General features: G+C 39.4%; 1 protein-coding gene and 1 long non-coding RNA gene across 2 annotated transcripts in view; one reads left to right on the top strand and one right to left on the bottom strand.

The window, feature by feature from the left end:
* Positions 1-17,586, bottom strand: part of NBAS (NBAS subunit of NRZ tethering complex) — a 331,876-nt gene that overhangs the window by 61,411 nt on the left and 252,879 nt on the right. The window lies entirely within an intron of this gene.
* Positions 8,241-13,626, top strand: LOC102148407 (uncharacterized). Its single transcript, XR_288474.4, has 4 exons — positions 8,241-8,442; positions 9,034-9,173; positions 13,093-13,208; positions 13,355-13,626. It is a non-coding gene; the product is annotated as an uncharacterized lncRNA (long non-coding RNA).

Here is a 17,586-nt window from a genome sequence, read left to right as displayed (position 1 = left end):
TGCATAGCCTAGACAGGTTGGGGCGGTGGGGTGAGAGAAGATGGCAGTTTCGGATTTAAACAATCTATGTAAAAGAACTAGGACACCAACATTCTGTCTTGAGTTAGCTGCCAGAGTACGCACTTCCCCTGATGTATGTAGCCAGGGCCTGTCAGTTGACCCAGCAGCTTCTAAACTTCTTTGTCCAAGACCCATATTAAGAAATATTGTATATCAAAACTCCATATCACAATATATGTATATACATATATGCATATATTCAAAGCGAACAAAAGTTTCATGAAACAACACAACCCCCACTCTGGGGAGATACATTTTGATATTTTCTATTTTAACCTACAGTCTAGTGTTCTTGTTTGTTTTTAAAGCTGATCACAACTCTTTAATTACAGGACTCACTAGTGGGTTATAACTCAGTTTGTAAAACACCTGCAAATCTGCTCCCATCATGACAAGATGACTTGCAGGGGCCAGCAGACACTGGGGCTACAAATGAGGTATCAAATTATCTAAGCTAGATTTAACTGACTTCATTAAGAAAAAAAATCATGTTATGTTTTACTGATAGCATAACAGGTCATCTCTCTCTGAGCTGCCACTGAACGCTGCCCATATGCTTTATTTCTATGTCTACTTTCCTTACCAGATTATGAGGTCCATCAAAGCAGGACTCATGTCTTCACTTTTTATTCCTAGTGCTTAGTACAGCATTTTAAGCACTGTTTTAAAATTGTAAATACAAAACATTATGAAACAGTATCTTAAATATTATCAGCAGAAAATGAAAATTGAGAGGTTTTAAAAAATTTGCTTTAAGATAATTAATTAGGGGGCCAAGCCCATGGCCGAATGGTTAAAGTTTCACGTGCTTGGCTTTGGCGACCTGGTTCGCAGGTTTGGATGCCAGGTGCAGACCTACTCCGCTCATCAGCCATGCTGTGGAGGCATCCCACATAGAAAGTAGAGGAAGACTGGCATAGAAGTTAGCTCAGGGCTAATCTTCCTCAAGCAAAAAAAGGAGGAAGATTGGCAACGGATGTTAGCTCAGGGCAAATCTTCCTCACACACACAAAAAAAGTTAATTAGATAGTCAAACACAAAAATAGGAATGCATGTTTTATCACATTCAATTATACACTTAACAAAAAAAATCAACATAATTTTTTTCTTTTGCTTTAGCTAACAACTGCTTATATAATAAAAATGAATGATGCAGGACACAGAAGCCACTTTATCTTGGCCTTTTGCCTTGTACAATAACCACGGAAATATTATTGTTCTTTGGCAAAGTGTAAATGGGCCTATCTTTTTTACTATTCACTTTCAGCAGTGACATAGCTAATATATTTGTGTTTTTCAATAGCTTAAGGTCACCTTTATCTCAATAGAGAGAAACATGAAGAATGTCAGAAATGAGATGAAATGTTACTGCAATCAGTAACCAATACTACTATCCACTGTTGTTGTACATATACAGGTTTCGACAAAATCTGAAAGCATTCATTCACATTTTCCACTTAAAAATCTTCTCATATCATATGCATGCATATGATATACAACACAAACTGTTATCAAGATCATTTTAAGTAGATCAACAAATCTGTAGCAAAACCAAGTCTAAATATGAAAATCCAGGGGCCACAGGGATTGGTTCAGGGGGTGATCTCATCAGCATAAAGCTTAGAATTTTTGTTTGGTTTGGGGAGCACTCTCACTTTGCCTGGCCGGATGTGAATTAGGAAGCAACGTAGCCCCAGTTACTGCCGGTCACCGTACTAAAGCAAAGAACCTTAAGATGAAGCTAACACCACAGACAGCTGGATGGATGACCTTGATGACCACCCGCTGCTCAATCAGCCAACCCTGAAGTCAGCCCAACCTCTGGACCTTTGAGTTACACGAACCAGTACATTTTCTGGTCAGTTAAGCCAATTGAATTGGACTTTACTTGTGTCTAAAAACATTCTCAAATTAATCTATATTTACATAGTAGAGACTATCATTCCCCATTATACAGAGGAGAAAACTCAAAAGATAGAGCAATTTTTCCCAAGGTCAAGCTGGATGGGAACTCAGGAAGTTCTGACTATAAACCTGTCTCTCCCTCCATCACCAAGCTACCATTAAAAGAGCTTACAATGTGTCTAAGATCTAGCAAGATTCAATTCAATTCAATACACTGAGGGGCCACAATATTACCGTATGATATTTTCCAGATTGTCCTGGGTCACTGGTAACTTAAAATTATTTTGCTCTGTTCTCCTCCTGGTCAGTGGCATCAATCCCTCATAGTCTTTTACACACTAGGGCAGCATTAAAAATCCCTCATCAGACCATGTTTACTGGACAAAAAACTGGTTATATTATGATTAAGGAACTTTGCTAGGTGATTCAGAGGTAAAATGGTTAAATGTGGAATTTCCTTGAAGAATGTTTATAGAAATGCATTATTAAAACAAATACGGCACAGATGCCTGTACTATAGTAACAATCGTGTGAGTCTGCTGTCGATGCCTTAGCTGATCCATCATCATCTCCTACAAGACACTGCAATGGCCTTCACTCTGGAGTCTCCCTGTCTCCAGGCTGGTGCCTTCTGGTCCTTTGTCCAATCCTCACCAAAGTGATCTTTCTAAAGAGAAAATCTGACAGTGTCACTACCTGGCTTAAAATTTATGTCTAACAGATCCATGCCCAGGATGAAGTCTATACCCTTGTGCCAGGTGTACAAGAGCTTTCATTACTGGGCCCTTCCTTACCTCCTTAGCCTCATCCCTACACTTTCATTTATACTATATTTCTTGTGGTTAACTGAAGGTACCAGGTTATTTCATGCCTTACACTGTTAAATCTGTCTGGAATGTTCCTCCTTTTCTAACCTTTCCTTCTGTGGTACATGGCCAATATCCTCACTTATTAGCATTCAGCTCAAATCTCTCCTCTACCATAGGGCCTTTCCTGGCGATCTTCCTAGTCTCATCGACTCAACTATTAACCATTCTACCTTCCTTCTTCCACATCATTAGTCATCTATCACATCAATTATCCATCTTTCATTAATTTATTTGTTTACCATCTTCATCTATGAAGAGTTCCCCCTGGTTGTCAAGTGGGCAAAAACAACTGGCATCCTGAGATGACTGCAATTAGACAAGGATCTTCCCTTGGGTACCGAGACTTGAAAAGGCAGTAGGCACAGGCTGAGAGGAGAGGGCACGGTTTTTCATTACAAATTCCTTTGCCACACAGGCTGGTGAAAGTATTGATAAAATAGCAGCTAAAAGATAAGGAGTATCTTATCTTTTATGGATAAAATGGATATGGGGGAGTAAAAGGAGCCCACGTCACTGAAGAGTTGCGGTGGAACAACGAACAACTCAGAATGTGAAGTCGGCCAGAGAAAAGAGCATTTCAGTAGGGAAGTTATTTTCAGACTCCTTTTTTCTACTGCTTTTTTCATGTTAAAATATGCTTTGGTATTTGCTGCACATTATTCTGAGATTGTTTATTTATTCCTCTGTCTTCCCAAGATTTCCACCTCCTGTCGGTTTAGAGCCCACATGCTTCTCAGGAAGGCGAGCCTTCTCCTTCTTGCACTTATTCATGAAGAGGCCCATAAAGGCTGCAGAAACATACTACCGCTCAGCGTCCCGCCAGACTCCACCTTGGGAGCAGAGGCATTATTATTTATGATTGGACTGCGCACATGGTCTTTTGGCCACTTTTCAATCTCTCTTACTAAATTATTACCTTGGCCAATTTGAAATAATTTTCCAAGCACAGAGAATGAGTTTTCAGCTTGCCAGTCAGGCTAATAATCATGATCATCCCAGATGGGCTTCTGCAGCCAAAATTTTCAGGCAAGGGAGAGAGTGGAAAGCAAGCTACTGGGAGCAGGCCCATACGTGAGTTCTGACTTGGTCACTTCCAGCTCGTAAGACACTGGAGCAGTCATTTAACTTCTTCAAGCTTTTATTTTCTTTCTGTTAAAATGGTGATAAAAGTATTTACCTCCCAGAGCTGCCAGGACAATTCACAGAGTAACATTACAATAAATATTCTCTTCTTTCTCGTTAGCATCTGTTTTGAAGGCTGAACGTGAAGAGGTAAATGGAGGAAACTGGTTAATCTAGGCCAGTATTTAGGTGCCACCTGGGGGGCTATAATAGACTTTTGGAAGGAAACATTAATTCCCCTTATCATTGACAGACATTTAAGGGTCAATTCTTAGACTTCTACAGGTCACAATATTCAGAGAGAATGCTCTATCCACAATCCTCCGTTGAGAAGCAGCCAGAAAGGGCCCATTACAAATAAGCTATCTGCTTGGCAACAGACCTCTTCATAATCTGACCATAGCTGATGAGCCCTAGGACTAGTGTGCAGCCGAAGGCAGCCATTCAGAGGCTGGACAACGACCTGTGGCGTGGCCCAGAGCTCTGTGCTACAAGTCTGCTCCATACTGGATAGTTACACACAACCAAAGAGATTCCTCTCTGGGGAAATTTCAATGTGAGCTTGTGTGGGAATGAGTGTGAGAGTGTGTGTGTATGGGGGGGCCATAGTGAGCAGGTTCACACACCTTCATGTCATGACTCGTCAATTGTTTGGGAGGTCTTGCTCACTGAAATGGTTTCCTTTCACTCATATTCTCAGTGTTGACACCTTGCTATTCTTACTATAATGCTCTATTAACTGAAGCAACCAGAGTGTGGGGGTTCCTCACAGCATGAAAGAACCAAATGACCACATAATTCTAAAGCATGGGGCACACTGTTATATTTGCCCCAGGGAAGACAAACACGTGATCGTCCTTTCAGTCTCTGAGCTCGCTCTCACTGCTAACCCCAAGCCCGATGCCCACTTCCATTCTGAGCCAGGTATGTATTTATAGATAAGATCTATGAAGTACTAGGAAAGTCCAGGCTGATCCCCAGGTCACGTCAATTCACACTTTCAAATACTTTACTCACGGAGCCATTTGTAGTTGCTACCCCCACAGAACCACCTTAGTTTTGTATTTCTAATGACTGTCCCCCAGCTGCCCTGCTAGCCTCTACAGATGTAACGTTATCAGCTCTAAGTCAGATTATTTAAAGAACAGTGAAGAAGTGAAAATGAACTTGTAAAATAGGGCTACAGTTTTTGTACAAATATCACATTTAGATCAAAGTTTCAGAATATGACAGACTTACGTTCAAATCCTGGTTCTGTCAGTTATAGGCTAGCAGTCTGGGGCAAGTTCCTTAACTTCTCTGAACGTAAGCTTCCTGATCCATAAACCAGGGGTGGCGGCATCCACCCCGCAAGGTTGTTATGAAGAGTTAATGAGATCACGCATGCACAGCATGTGGCACATACCAGGCACTGAAATGCTACTTCTCTTCCCATCTCCAGTCCAGGCTGCCATTCACAAGTATTCACTGGCTTCTGGCTTCCTCTCCACATTACACCCAAACACCACTGTTAGTCTTTTGGGGACTTTTCATAATGTATGGCCCATTTGGACCAAACAAACTCTCCAACTTACTAAAGGTAAGACAGACTTCTTATGGGCTCACAAACCTGAAAAATACTTAATTATGTCCTGGACATTACCTACTTCAGCTACAGGGACCCTTCTTCTCTTTTCAACTCCTAAAGCAGAAGACTGTCGTGCAATCAACAACACATTTGGAATCCGGAGATCTGGGTGTGAAAATGGGACTGGGCACTTATTAAACTTTGGACAATCATCCTTTAGGAATCTGACCTCCAGACTGGAGATGATAATACTTGCTTATTAACCACCCACAAGATATCTGTGCATATCAAATGACCTAACATATGGGAAAATCATTACACTCAAATTCAGTGTTCACTTTCATGCTGCCTTGTATTCCTTGCTCTGTTTTTATGAACATTTGCCTTATGTTCCTAGATTGTAAGCCCACTGGAAACAGGGATTACATCTCAAATTTCCTTTGGTTCTCCCCATAGGACTAGCACAGGGCTCAACAACAACAAAAGCAGCAGCAGCAGCATTAACCAAGGAGCAAACATTTACCTTAACATTTACTATTGCCCACTCATGGTTCAAATCACTACTGGTATTAAGTCACTTAGGTAAAGAAACATAATGTTTATATTTCATAATATAGAAATTGCTGAATTGAAAAGGAGAAATTCTAATGCATATATCATGAACAGGTAAATCTTATTAAGGATAAAAACAGACACCTGGCAAGAGGAGGACAAACAGCAGGGTAAACTATAGGAAAAGCCAAGGCATTGGAGGGGAGGTAGGTTTGTCCAAAGCATGCAGGTTCCCAGGACCGTCGAGGACTTGCTGACACTTTGAGAGTTCCTAAGGAGGGCTACAATGCAAAACGGGGAGAGGTGCTCATTAGGATGCCCTAGGAAGCCCAGCAATCTGACTGCGTTTCCCCATCTATCTACTTTCCCACTCTCCTAGAAGACAGCTCTATACCCTCTCCTCTCTCAAATCTCCACACTTCCTTCTTTATACTCACACTCAGCTGATTTCTTTCTGTGCCTCCTCATTGACTGAGAAAATAGAAGCAGCCAGAAGCTAATGCCCTCCATCTCCTACCACATCTACCCACCTTCCTGCATCTGTGCCCATCAGCTCTGCCTCCCTCCTGCGACATGGGAAACAGATAGGGATCTTAACCAAGGCCAATCGTTCCATCTGGGCTCTGGGTCCCACCCACTCTCACCAATTACAACAGAAATTCTCCCCTTTCCTTCCTATATCACCATTCTTTTTCATTCATTACTGTCTTTTCCATCAATGAATAAAAATATTGCTATAAAAAATCTTAAAAGTCTGCTTGTCACTCTTTGCTGGTTCCTCCTCATCCTCGACTCTCAATACTGGAGTGCTCTGGGGCCTCATTCTCTATCCTCATTTCTTTTCTACCTCCTCACTCCCTTGGGAATTTTATCCAGGCACCTGGCTCTTATTCCTCTCTATACATTGACAATGCTGAAATGTATTTCTGCAGCCCAGACTTCTCTGTTGAACGCCATACTCATACATACAACTGCCTATCAACAGCTTGACATGGATATTTAAAAGCCACATCAATATTTTTTTTAAAAACTATTTTGAGATAATTACAGGCTCATAAGACATTGCAAAATACTACAGAGAGGTCCTATGTACCCATCACCCAATGGTGACATCTTACAAAAAGTCATATCAATTTTACTATGTCAAAAAACAAACTCATGATCCTACCCCTAAAAGCTGCTCCTTCCCAATCTTAATAAATGGAAACTCCCCCTTTATAGCTGTTCAGACCAACAATCTTGTTACCATCCTGGATTATTAGTTTTTTCTCACATCCCACACCAAATCCATCAGCAAATCCCTTTGGACCTATCCAGATAAATCCAGAATTTAACCATTTCTCACCATTTTCACTGATACTACTCTAATCCAAACCATCCTTATCTTTTACTTGGAAAACTGGACTTGCTTTCTAAGTGGTCTCATTGCTTCTACCATTATGTCCTACAGTATGTTCAATACAGCCACAAGGTGATCCTGTTAAAATGCCAGATCCAATCAAAACTCTCCAATGGCTTCTCATTCATACAAGCTGGCCCTGTGTCTCCTATCACCTCTTTGACCAGATCTCGTTTCCCATTGCTCTCCTCTCTCATTCCACTCCAGCCACACTGGCCTCCTTGCTGTTGCTCAAACAGTCCCAGCACGTTCCCTGTGAGGACTTTCACCTCCTAATCCATCTTACCTTGGACAACCAAGTAGCTTGTTGCTGACTTACTTCCTTAAGGTCTTTGCTCAGATGTTACTTTCTCAGTGAGGTCTTCTTTGACCATCTTACTTTAAATTGCAACAGTCCTGCTGTCCTGCACTCCTGAGTCCTTCCCAGGTTTATTTTTCACTTGTATTCATTACCATTTCACGTGTCTGAACTTAATCATTTTTGTTTATTGTCTAGTTTCCACCTTTCCCTAGTGTCTGGTCCCCAAGGTCAGAGTTGTTTGTCTATTCTGCTTAGTGCTATATACCTAGAACTGAGAACAATTTCTGATATGTAGCAGGCACTGATTGTGATTTTCCACTGGTATATAACAAATTACCCAAATTCAGAAGCTTCAAACATTTATTATCTCATAGTTTCTGTGAATCATATATCTGGGTGTGGCTTAGGTGGTGCCTTTGGATTAAGCTCTCTCATGAGGTAACAATCAAACCACTGGCCAAGATTGTGGTTTCATCTGATGACTTGGTTGGGTGGCAGGAGGAGATCCTCTTCCAGACTTGCTCACATGGTTGTTAGCAGCCTTGGTCTCTTGCCATGTGGGGCTCTTCACAACATGGCAGCTATGGAAACCAAGAGTGAGTGACCCGAGAGAGAGAGAGAGAGAAAGCCCAAGAACGACGCCCTAGGCTTCTTGTAATCTAATTTTGTAAGTGGCATCCCCTCATTTTTGCTATATTCTGTTATTAGAGGTAAATCAATAAGTCCAGCCAGTCTCTAGCAGCCAGGATTACATAAGGGATTAAACATTGGAAGGTAAGGATCATTAAGGGCCATCTTATCAACTCTCTTCCCCAGCACTCAATAAATATTTGTTCAGTGAATGAACGAATTAACCAATGATGCATACTTGAAAACATGAAAATGCTCTGCCAAAAGGGAAAATGAGATTGATTTCTCTAGAAACGTATGGATTTTTTACTTTTAATAAATGGAAAAAGGGCAAGTAAAACAAATAATCAACTTTGGAAGTGTAAATACCGCAAAACCTTTAATGGGAAGCCTTTCCCTTCTTTGGAGTCTTCTAACAGAAGATCATTTTTCTCGACTGTCTATATCTTATTTATTTATGAGTAAATTATGTTATGTTATATCAAGTATGTTTTCTCTATCTTTCAAGTATTCTATCTGTTTCCATTTATTCTGTGCCTTTGACAGTCATATTGGGAAAAACAATTCCTTTTTAGATTTGCTCTTCTATGCTTATCTCCTAAGCTACTGCTTTTTGCATTTTTTTCAGATAGGATATGCTTATCAAACTAAACTCTCACCTTGGAAAAAAGAAGAAAACAATTCCTTAAAGGCAAAGACATTCAAGTACAGGAATGGAAGGATAATGTTGACAACTATAATAACACACACAGGCTAGCTGAAAGTCAGGTGAGAGTAGTATACATTGCACATTTAAAAACTCTGAAATAGTCATTATTGGGTATCGTTATTAGCAAATATGTGCTTGGAACATAACAGGCATCCAATAAATATTTACTGATTATGTCTTCCTTTGTACACACAGCACTTGTTAAGATCCTTAAACAGTACTTCTTATATTAAATTTTAAGTCATTTGATATGCATACATACACTTGCTCCAATCAACTGTGAGCTTCTCAAGGGCAAAGAGCTTGGCAGTCTCTTATTTGTTTACAGCACTTAGAACAACAGCAATGAAAAAAGGCTCACATAAACATTTTCTAAATGCATGTGGAGTCAATAAAACTCATTCAGTTCATAATCAAAGGCATCAAATGATGACTGCCAAAACCAGAGATCAATGGGCAAAATACTTATTATGAGATTAAGAAAAAGAAAATTATGAGTTAACATCTAGTCACCCCATAACACTAAGTAATTTTTATAACACTTTCATAGTCAAGTTTAGTATGGTTACAAAATTGCAACAATGAACATCATAAAATTTAGGGGGAAAAATGGCTAACAAATGAGGATGCCCCACATAAACACAGCCAACTGAGTTTTGACAAAGGAGCAAAGGAAAAACAATGGAGCAAAATTCTTCTTTTCAATAAATGGTGCTAAAACAACTGGACATCCACATGCAAAAAAATGAATCCAGACAAAGAGTTTATATCCTTCACAAAAACTAACTCAAAATGAACCATGACCTAAATCTAAAACACAAAATTATAAAACTCCTAGAAGATTACATAAGAGAAAATCTAGACACCCTTGGGTATGGCTATGAGTTTTTAGATACAATACCAAAGGCACGATCTGTGAAAGAAAATAATTGATGGCTAGACTTCACTAAAATTAAAAACTTGGGGCTGCAAAAGACAACATAATGAGAATGAGAGACAAGCCACAGTCTGGGAGAAAATATTTGTAAAAGACACATTTAATAAAGGACTGTTCTACAAAATACACAAAGAACTCTTAAAACAATTTAAAAAAAACCTGATTAAAAAATGGGCCAAAGACTGTAATAGAAACCTGGCCAAAGAAGATAAACAGATGGCAAATAAGCATATAAAAAGATGCTCCAAATCATATATCCTTAGGGAAATGCAAATTAAAACAACAGTGAGATACTAGTATACACCTATTAGAACTATTAGAACACCCAAAATCTGGAACAGTGACAACATCAAATGCCGGTGAGGATGTGATCCAACAGGAACTTTCATTCATTGCTGGTGGGAATGAAAAATGGTACAATCACCTTGGAAGACAGTTTAGGGGTTTCTTACAAAACTAAGCATACTCTTACCATACAATCCAGTAAATGCACTCCTTGGTATTTACCCAAAGGAGCTGAAAACTTATTTCATAAAACCTGCACATGAATGTTTATAGCAGGTGGGTTCATAATTGCCAAAATTTGGAAGTGCCCAAGATGTTCTTTAGTAGGTGAATGGATAAACTGTGGTACGTCCAGACAATGGATTATTATTCAGCACTAAAAAGAAATAAACCTAATCAAGTCATGACAAGACATAGAGAAACATTAAATGCATATTACTAAGTGAAAAAAACCAATCTGAAAAGACCACATAGTGTGTGATTCCAACTATATAACATTCCAGAAAAGGCAAAACTAGGGAGACAGTAAAAAGATCAGTAATTGCCAGGGTTTGGGGGTAGAGAGTGAATAGGCAGAGCACAGAGGATGTTTAGCACAGTTAAAATACTCTGTATGATATTTTAATGATGGATAGATGGATACATGTCATTACACATTTGTCCACACCCACAGAACATACAACACCAAGAGTGAATCTTAAGGTAGACTACAACTTTAGGTGATTATGATGTCTCAATATAGGTTCATCAATTGTAACAAATATATCTTCTGGTGAGGGATGTTGATAATGGAGGAGGCTATGCATGTACAGGGGCAGCAAGTGTATGGGAAATCTCTGTATCTTCCTCTCAATTTTGCTGTAAACCTAAAACTGCTCTAAAAAACGAAAGTCCCAAAAGATATATGAGTATGCCACTTTCCCCTTAGGAACAGGAGCTTCAGAAATGCAGTGTCTTCTAAGACAAATGTGTATTAGATATACATCCTCTCAATTTAGAAAATCATGATGATCAAAAGAACTTCATTCATTGCTGTAATATATACTCCAATAAAGATCAATATACACACACACATATACACACATGAGTAATTAGAGATGCATGTAGTTTATTTGGCTTTAAAGTAAAAATGTTAAATCTTGAATAAACTAAAATCCATTTACTCACAGATAAACAAAAATTTGTTGTATTAAGAGAGTAGATTTCAACTTTCAGTTAAATATTTTTCAATGATTTTTACCATTTTTCCATTTTGGTTTTTAACTTTAGTGCTTTTTATAAAACCTTCTTATAAAGCCTTAGAAAGCCAATAAAGTCTCTAAAACCTTTTTATATGTAAAGATATAGATAGGCAGAATTACAGTTCCCAAAGATGTCTACATCCTAATCCTTGAAATCTCTGAATATGCTACCTTACTTGGCAGAGACCGCAGATGTGATTAGCGGCATGGACCTGAGATGAGGAGGTTATCCTGGATTACCCACATAGGCACTAACGTCATCACGCAAATCCTTAAAAGTAAGAACCTTTCCAGGCTTTCATCAGAGAGAAAGATGTGCAGACAGAAGGGTGTGAGAGATGTAATGTTACTGGCTTTGAAGATGGAGGAAAGAGGTCTCGAGTCAAGGAATGAGGGCAGCCTCTAGACACTGGAAAAGGCAAAGAAATGGATTCTCCCCTGGAGCCTCCAGAAAGCAATGCAGCCCCACTGACATCTTGATTTTAGCCCAGTGAAGCCCTGTCTGACTTCTAACCTACACAAGTCTAAGACAGCAAATTTGTGTTTAAGCCACTAGGTTTGTTGTAATTAGTTACAACAGCACTAGAAAACTAATACACAGAGGGATTTTTTTTTTAAGGAAGAACACATATAAAATAAACTGTGCCAAGGAGAAGGTGATTAAAGTTGAAACACATGGAATCCAGATTATCCGAGGAATCAAGAAGAAACGGGTATATAAACCGTTGGGGGATGGATGGTATAATTTACTCCATTACCCAAAGAGCAGCCATGGTGAGGGGGAAGTGCCTCCATTTCTCTGTTGTTATAGAAAGGAGGACAGATCAAACAGGCGGATGTGGGGTGCATATAAGAGAATGACAAACGTACACAATAAACGCATAGGTTGCCTCAGAAAATAGTGGGCTCCTACCTAAAGAAGAAAAGGATTATCATTTGCTAAAGACCTCTAACACTGAGCAGATAAGACTGGGCACAGAATTCTGGCTCAGCTCCTAACTGGCTTCTGACCTTGAACAAATTACTTAACCTCCAACCTTCAGTTTACCCATTTCTAAAATGAGATAAAATACCTATGTTGCAGGGCTGTTGTGATGATTACTAGAGATAAGGTAAAGTGTCGAGCCAGTGCCTGGTATGTAATTGTGAACAATAAATGGTAGCTATTATCACCATTATTATATAGCATGGACAGTGATTTCTGTAGATGATAGATAATTTCCAAGGTCTTATAATTTACTGTTAGCTTGACATCCATTTGGGTATGTGTGGGAGGAACCATTTCGTCCCCCTTTGGAGTTCTACCTTGGCCCATAACGCAGGAAGTTCTCCTACGGAGCCCAAGAAGGTAAGTTCTGCTTCTCTCTTCATCCTTTCACTCCTCGGGGAGGAGGAGTGACATGTAATGACACGTGGATAACAAGTTGATTATGGATAGCCAGTCCTTTCCCTTTCTTTTTGAGAAGTGCCTGACTGTGAGGAGAACACACTTTTCTTCTGCCTTTGTCCTTCCAGTGGTAAACATTTGTGGGTCAGGCCCAGACTCCGGTTTGAGAAAAGCACATTTGTCCAACACATTCACGTGGCTACTGAGCATCTGAAATGTCACTCGTCTGAAACTGATATATGCTGTAAGTATACAGTGGATGTCAAAGGGTATATATTAAAAAAAAAGAATGTAAGGAATCTCAATAATATTTTTATATTGATTACATGTTGAAATGATACTTACGACAATTTCACCTATTTTGTTTTACTTTTCTTAACATGGCTCTAGAAAACTCCAAATTCCACATGTGGTTCCCATTCTAGTTCCACTGGCAGCAGTGATCTAGAAGCCACTTCTCCAGGTCCCATGAACAGAAATCAAGATGGGAGGCAGCCGTTCTGAGAAGGCACATACGCTCTGCAGACCTAACTGTGAGTTTGGCAGGGTTGTCTGAAGATCTGGCACAGGTTGTAGCACGAGGAAAGCTGATGTGGAGAATCAAGCCACATTCGCCACCCCAATTCTACCAACAATAAAGCTGGTATTTTGATTTCCATCTATCTGATTGTTCTCTCTTAACTGATGGTAACTTGGGAAGATGGGATGTTATTTACAGCTCTTTCCCAATCAAACCCCAAAGACATGACAGAAATATTTCTATTCCCACGGAAGTAGCACAAGCATAAAATTCAGGGATGAACACCAAACAAAGGTAGTGGTCCTCTCCAGGTCCTTAGCAGCACAGATTTCAAAAACATCTACACTGCCTTCAGTTGCGAGATCTACTGAGGGTGGTTTTCAGCTGAAACACACATGGGCATGAGTGGCAAACCTCCCAAGGAAACAGGTTTCTGAGACAAGTGGGATTCCACAGCAAAAAGGCAGTGACAGCAGCCACTGTGATACTTAAGTGAGAACAACACAGGGCTTCAATGGGGAAATGGACAAGGCAGTGACTACAGACACGGACCTGTAAAATAAGTCAGTCTCAGAGAGGAGACAGTATGGATGGATGGATTTTCCTTCCTCCACAGCAAACATACGCCACAGTTAACCTGTTGATGGGAGACCTTCCCAGCCAAGCTCTGGACAACTGGCTTGACCTGATATCCTGCACAGCTAAACCCAGTAAGGTTTTCTCTGTGTACTCTCCTTCCCTCCACACCACCGAGCCAACATTCTAGGAATGTGTGTTGGAACCAAACTAAGAACAGGATTCAAGGAAACTTGTTTCACTTGGCTGGCTGTTTCAGGGGTTGAAATTTGCCCAAGTTTTTGAAATTGCATGGTTATGGGGCTGATGCTGATAGAATTTTATTTTTTCTATTGTTCTTTTAGAGTTTTTAAAATAAGATGCATGAAAAACTTGAGGTGCGATTAATTTAACCTCAGATTTGCTGCAGAAGTTACACTGCTCAAGTGAAAGGAGGTGTATTCTGCTGAAGGAACCTGGGATCACCCAGACACCGACACCAGACCTCTCTGGCTGAGACAGAGCAGAACCAGGAAAGATACACTATGGACTTCGCTTTCGTTAACTTATGAATTTTGTATTTTGATGTAATTGAACTTTAACTGCAAGGGCAAGAGGACTTGATTTTTAGGATGTCAATTTCTCTCTGAGAATTTAATAATGGGAATTTAAATTTGGGCCATTTTAAAGTTGCTGACCTGGAAGACTTGGTATATTTTCTACTCTCATTTAAGTTCATTGTTTAACTTCTGATGAGTTTTAATCATCAATTCAGTTGAAATGGGAACTGGAGTAGAATGAATTTTGGCCTAGTCTATAGGGAATTAGAAGAGTGTGCTCTTCTGACCTATTTCAGAGCTCTCTGGAAGAAGAAGCTGAATTGCCACTACCAACCTCAGGAGGAAAAAAACAAAAGACTTGTAGGTATGAGAAGACTGGCCTCATGAAGTGGGAGCACCAGGATCACATCCTGACAGACTCTGGACTCCTTTCTCCCCTCATTGGCAAGAGATTTTGTTATTAAGCCTAATAAGTTAAGGCTTATAGGGAACAAAAAGGCCACTGCCCACTCCTCATCATTCCAGGATGAGGAGAAAACTTTCACACCAGTCAACAGACAAACTATAGGAGGAACACGTCTGGCATCTCTCTCCCGCTCCTCCATACTCTCCCCCACAGGATGAGAACTGACTAAAAGCCATGTGCAGTGTAGCTGTTCCTTGTCTGCAACCTGCCTGTCCACACCATCTACTCATGCTTGGCTTCTTTACAGAATTACTTTCTGGAGCAGCCCTAACTAGTCAAGTTTCAAACAAGTGTAAAAGTGAAAGAGAGATTATTGGCCTCTAGATCAATTCTAGCCCTTTCAACAACAGTTATTAATATCTATTTATTCTCGATGTTTATTTTCATCTTTCTGAATTGTAAAAGTGGGTGTGAGTGAAGGAGGGGAGGAACTATGACTAAGCATCACCCTCAAACCCTACTGCAAATAGGCGCTGGAAAAATCACTCTTCTCTGATCTGATATCCTGGCCTGGGAATAGAGCTGAGCGCACAATTTTTAAGGAGAGTCCCTGAGGAGGTGCACCCTTATTCTGAGCCCCTTCTCCTTTCTTATATGTCTCTCCCAGAGAACTCCCTGCTGAGTTTGAGTAACGATAAAAGATAAATGTATTAGCTAAAAAAATTATAAAGGCTAAAATTGGTAGAAAGAAAAAATATGTTGCACAGTTCATAAATTCAAAGTGTTGTATAATGACATTACCATGCACACATTCCATCTTATATTTTCAAATTATTTCTAAGACTTCTACACCAGGAAAGCTGATTAGAAGTGATTCTATTTTAAGGAACTGAAATTTTAAGACAGTCCCTTATGTACTTACCAGAAGATATCTTCATTATTCTTATTTATATTATAAATACTTAGGAAGTTGAAATGATCTTTCACATAGGCATCAAAGAGGGCTGTGGTTTTGGAAACAATAACCTATGACAGTGGTTCTCAAAGTGTGGTCCACAAACCACAAGAGTCCAAGACTCTTCCAAAGGGTCTGCAAAGTCAAAATTATTTTTATGACACTAAGGCATTATCTTCTTTCACTGTATTGACATTTGGACAATGGTAAAAAAGCAATAGTGGCTAACACTGTGGGCACTTAGAACAAATCAAGGGAGTGGCACCAAACTATATTAAGACTCAATTGTGTTCTTCACTGGCATTTTCACTTAAGAACGCACTTGATGAAGGAGTAAAATTTATTATTTTATTAAATGTTAACCATTGAGTGCATATGTTTTTAATATTGTATGAAAAATGGGTTTATACATAAGGCACTTCCCTGTATACTGAAGCATAATAAGGAGAAAGCATTTGCATGATTGTCTGAATTACAAGCTGAAGTAGCTGCCTTTTGCATGGATCATCACTTTTGCTTGAAAGAACAACTAACAAACAAACTATGGTTATTCAGACTTGGAAATGTGGCAGATATTTTCTCCAAAGTGAACAAAGTGAGCCTGTCACTTCAAGGAAAACAACTCACAGTATTTGTTGCCAATGATAAAATTTGAGCTTTCAAGAAAAAATTAAAATTTTGGAAAACTTGTATCCACCACTGTGAGCATGACAGCTTCCCAATACTAAACAACTCATCTGCTGAGATGAGTGATCATCTTAATGCATGTGATTTTGTTGATATGGTATAATGCAATGTATCAACATTTGGACGATCTGCATAAGTCAGTGGACCACTATGTTCCAAATACCTAAGACATTTTATTACAAACTATACAGGGGTAAAAAGATCCATTCAAAGTGCAATCTAGACCAATGGTTTTAATGTAATAGAGGACAAAAAGTTCAAAGATATGGTTTCAGACTCCACATTGCAACTAGTCTTTAAATATCTATCACTTGTTAATTTTCAGAGTAGTATCAAACAACCGAAAATAATCAGCTATTAAGCATTCCTCCCTTTCCAATCTCATATCTGTCTAAGACTAGATTTTCTTAACTTCAGCCAAAACAACAAAGACTGAATGTGGCAACACATATGAGAATCCAGCTGTGTTCTATTAAGCCAGACATGTAAATGTAAAACGATGTCACTCTTTCATTAATTTTTTTTCAGAAATACAGTCATTTCCCCTTAAAATATGCTATTCATGTCAATCTATAATGGGTACATTATTGCTAGTTTTAAAGGAAATAAATATTTCTAAAATTTCTTGGTTTTAATTTCTAATTTGATAGATATCAATGGATGCAATCTTAATAAACAAAAGTTCTTTAGGGTCCTCAATAATTTTTAAGAATGTTAAGGCATCTAGGGCAAGGTGGAGCAAAATGGCAGGGTGAGCTGACCCAGGACTCTCTCCCCTCCAAAATAAAACCAAAGAAACAGAAAAACTGAATTTCAACCAATGACCCCTAATGCCGAGACTGTCAGAGACCCACAGAGTAAAAAGACAGAGAACGGACAGGCTGGAGCTGCCCTCGGAGGAGGTGGAACGTGGTAGGAGAGAACTTCACTCCCTCCCCT

This window comes from Equus caballus, chromosome 15 (assembly GCF_041296265.1).
Source record: "Equus caballus isolate H_3958 breed thoroughbred chromosome 15, TB-T2T, whole genome shotgun sequence".
NCBI lineage: Eukaryota > Metazoa > Chordata > Mammalia > Perissodactyla > Equidae > Equus > Equus caballus.
Note: the sequence above shows the minus strand (reverse complement) of the source record. Positions and strands in the feature narration are given on the sequence as shown.